This window comes from Gekko japonicus, unplaced genomic scaffold, assembly GCF_001447785.1.
Source record: "Gekko japonicus isolate JY-2015 unplaced genomic scaffold, Gekko_japonicus_V1.1 scaffold104, whole genome shotgun sequence".
NCBI classification, from domain to species: Eukaryota; Metazoa; Chordata; class Lepidosauria; order Squamata; family Gekkonidae; genus Gekko; species Gekko japonicus.
Genome location: NW_015176454.1, coordinates 941,655 through 946,217, shown reverse-complemented (window position 1 = coordinate 946,217; position 4,563 = coordinate 941,655).

Genomic DNA, 4,563 nt, shown 5'->3' with positions numbered 1-4,563 from the left:
GGGGGGGACCAGAAGAGAGAAGGAGATTGGGGGGTGGGAGGGGAGAGAGAGAGAGAGGAAGGGTGCAGAGCCTGCCCTCCCCAAGCTGCGCGGAGCAAGCAGAGAAATCCTGCTTCAAACAACATCCCGCGGAAGAAAAGAGAGAGAGAGAGAGAGAGAAGAAATTAAAGACTTCTTAATTAGTGCAGCAATTAAGCGTTCTTGGTCGCATTTTAATCAGCCCAGGCGCGCCCCCCCCCCCAATCAAAGGACAAACAGAACGATTTGCGGGCCTTTGAATTTTAAACAGCCTTATTGATTCCAGCGCCGCCCGAGCAGCCTTCCTCGGCGCGCACGCGGAGCATTTGCAAGTCTCGCATCGACCCTGACCGGGAGTTGGGCTGGGTGTGTGTGTGTGAGAGAGCCTGGGTTGGGCTGGGGGGCGGGTAGGGCGGTGGAAGAAGGCCTTGAAAGGGAGACAGACACCCCCCCCCCGCTCCGGTCTTTCAAAGAAAGGCAGCCGGGGCGTTATCGAACTGCATATGACGCCTTTCCAACCACTCCGTTCTAAAGACTTCGGAGTTGGGCTTTGCCAACTCCGGGTCGATGGACACGAGCTCGTTTGAGATCCGGATACCGGCCAAGGTCAGATGTGATAAGTTGTGCTTGGGGGCAATGTTCCCTCTAAGCTGTGGAGTCTTGTGAGCAAAAATTCTACTTTGTGAGCTGCTGGCATTAAAGTTGTGAGCGGGCAATTTGGCCGCTGCATAGATTAGTTTGCTCTGGAGCCCTCCTTCCTGAGCTAAGACAAAAATGTGTGAGCCAGAGGCTAAAAAACTGGGAGCTAGCTCACACTAACTCAGCTTAGAGGGAACACTGCTTGGGGGGGGGGGGGCGAAGGCGTGCGGGACCCCTGCCAAGGACGAAGCTTTAAGCAGTCTTCCTCCGAGATAAGTTACCCGGGCCTTTCCCCACTTCCCCGAGAGGGCAAGACACGTGACAGCAAGCCATGTAGGAGTGAGGGTCTTCTTTCATGTCGGTTTTAAAAGCCCCAGGAGCCTGAGGAGCAGAGACCTCCATGCGGTCGGCGGAGGACTCGTGTAGCCTCCTTTACTCCGATGTGCATTTGCGAGGTTTACTTCCGAGTCAGAACGTTGCAGCTTCACAGCCTGATCCCCATGCAGGCGATAATCGGCAATAAATCCGACTGTTCGATAGTGCTATCACGCCCAAGTAAACGTGGGTAGCTTATGCAGCCCAAATAGGCATAAAAAGCCCAAAGTATTTCGATTTGGAGTGCTTAAAGAGAGGAAGATAAGGCAACCCCGGAGGCGTCTCAGTTCTTTGCAAACAGAAGGAAAAAACTGACACCTCCAATTTTTCAAGGGGTCTTACAGCTTTCCCTGGACTCTCACACAGGCTACAACCTTGAATTTACATTCATCTTTTCTTTTCTTTTTGCAGTGGTCAGGATTTTAAAAAGTGATCTTTCTTTAAACGTCATATCCTGTTTTAAAAGCAGATGGCCCCTTTGATTAATTAGAAGTTTCCCCCGACCACCAAGGCTGCGATCACACACACTAGACAATCCACGCTCGTTCCACTTTCCAACTGGAGTTTGCCACTTCACACAGTAAAAGTCCAGTTGGAAAGTACACTGAAAGTGGATCATGTAGTGTGTGTAACCACAGCCCTAGTCTGTCTCTTGTACTTAAAAATTATACCTATCAGCATGTTTAAAATAATATCTAAATTGACCAGATGAATTACCCCCCCCCAAAAAAAAAGTCCACCTGAACAAACAAGGAGAGGGTGACCTATCTTAAGCAATTAGAACTGTCCTTGAGTTCAGTGGGAAAACCAAGCAGGTACTTAGACCTTAAAAAGACTGAACATTTATATAGTAGTTCCAGAGTGTTTCAGATACCTTAAGTCACTCATTCATAGGACCAGTGCTGCCTCTAAGCCGTGGAGTCTTGTGAGCAAAAATTCTACTTTGTGAGCGACTGGCATTAAAGTTGTGAGCGAGCGATTTGACATGCTGCATCAATCAGTTTGCTCTGGGGCCATCTTTCCTGAGCTAAGACCAAAAATCTGTGAGCCAGAGGCTAAAAAACTGTGAGCTAGCTCACACTAACTCAGTTCAGAGAGAACAACACTGCATATATACCATTCAGAATGATTCACCCTCACACTTTGCTTTCCTCCCTCAATGGTGGATCCAAAGCAGTTTACAACGTCATTTTCCCCGCCATCATTTCCATGACGGAAAACCATGTGTGCTGGTCATGCAGTGGGAAGTTGTGGTTATCATAATGTGAGAGTAACCCATGTGCATACATGGGGAGGGGGAGGGAGACACCATGAGGTCAGACATGATGGTATGCAGGCAAGTTCAAGTAGGCATGAGGCCTTAAACGGCTTCCCATGATGGAAACAGGCCAGAGATTTAGGAGCATACGCCTAAGATGCAGCACATGTGAGCGTTCTCAAAGATATGCATGATTCACCCGACAAAGTAGAGAATATTTCCAAAGGGTGACAGATACTTGGTAGACTGTACATGTGTGAATACATGCAGGTATATCCTGGTCACCGAAATCGTTACTTACTTGGATCTGGGAATGTACACTCCTAAATCAGTGTGCATACTAGCAAAGTGTGCATATAAACAAAGATGGATGCATTTATTCTGTGTCTGCAGATACTGGAGGCTGGGAATTTGTAAATGGGAAGGGGGTAAAAAGTCAAGAGGTCTGACAGGTAAAACTCAGAAGACGAGCAGGTGGCCACGCATAAGAGTTGTAGTGGGTGACAATCGCAGTATGTTAATTTCAACGGGAGATTCCAGCCAGGAAATGCAGAATCCAGAATGGATCAGATGGGTTTAATTGCATTAACCAGGGTTTAAATAGAGACCACACCATTCTTAGCCACTAGGTAGACTTTCTGTTATCCCTAAGCGAAGAAACTGTGAATAATCATTGTGTTTATCTTGCATCTTTCTGAGTCTGGTACATAAACGTTACAAACCCCACCTCTCAGCTACCAGTCATAACCCTTGCCCCAATAGTCTGTCAGAGAATTTATGCCAGGATAACTTGCTGTTTTAATGAATCTCAACAGTTCCCCAAAAGTCTGGTGGCCTCCTAAAGTCTGGTGCAATACTAAACAGAGCTACACCTTTCAAAGAACTGCAGTGTAGGTCTTCTGGATGCACACAAGACTTTTGTTGAACTGTTAGGCAGAATGACTGGTCTTGAGGCAGGCCCTCTGAGTTATAAAAATGGGGAATGTCCACGCAGGTGTGAACCAGCTCACAGCCAACTCAAACACCTGCCCCTCTTAGGGAATACTGATATGCCTACAAGAAACACTTGCCTGTGAAGCAAACCCCCCAACGGTTTAACATTTTGTCCCAAAGCATAAATCCATACCTAAGAGTGACTGACACTCTAAAAGGTATGTGTGTTTGTGGGGGGGGAGGGGGTTCAGTTTCGTGAAGTTCCAGCCATCGGCCGGTTTCAGGCAATACGGGTCTTAACAACCTGATCATCTGCACCATTATAAATTGTTGGTTTATTTTTAAAAGTTGCAAGGGGCTTTTGGGAAATGGCAAAAGACATCTGCGGGTGGGGGGAAAGGCAAGAACAGTGCAACTCCAGGCTGCTTAAAAAAACCCACAACCCCGAAGGATCGTAACACAGTTCGGCCCCAAGGCCCTATCGAGCCAGCCTTAAACACGTGAGAAAGCGACGGGCCCGAGTTTAACGGCGCTGCCGGGCTGTTCGGTCCCCGCCCTCCACAATTTGGCACCCCGATTGGCTCGGTCCCGGCGCCTCGCCCCCAGCAATAAAGATCCAAAGAAAACGAAAGAAGGCGTGTCAGTCGCCCTGGTCAACCCACTGCATCGGTTTGATCTCCCTCCCTTCGGGCTTAAACCACAAGGGGGAAGGAGTCCCCCCCACAGTTAGAAAGCTCACAGCACAGGCACGCCCCATTGTGGACTCCCGAGTCCAGTTCAGTTTCAGTAGACCAAAGAAACGCGCATCTGCCACGGCTGGGACGCGCGACGCAAGCGAAACATGCACTTCGGAAGTCTCCCTCGGGGCCTCCCCCTGGTCGAAATCTAGAGGCTTAAAAAGGCCTCCCTTTTGCCTGGATCGTGTCTGAACGCGCGTCGGAAGGAGTCCCCCCCACAGTTAGAAAGCTCACAGCACAGGCACGCCCCATTGTGGACTCCCGAGTCCAGTTCAGTTTCAGTAGACCAAAGAAACGCGCATCTACCACGGCTGGGACGCGCGACGCAAGCGAAACATGCACTTCGGACGTCTCCCTCGATTTCCGAGGAGGGAGCGCTAAACGCGGGCCTCCCCCCGGTCGAAAATGCCTCCCTTTTGCTAGGATCGTGTCTGAACGCGCGTTTCGTCGAGAGCTTGCCTCCTGTTCCCTATACACGTTTCTTTAGAAGCCGGTCCACTCTCTCTTCGACGGGACTTCAGCCTCGACGCGCGGCTGGCGGAGTCACCTGTTGGCTCTCCCAGCCAGCGCCAGCGAGCGAAGCAGTCCCCCCCCCCCAGGCGA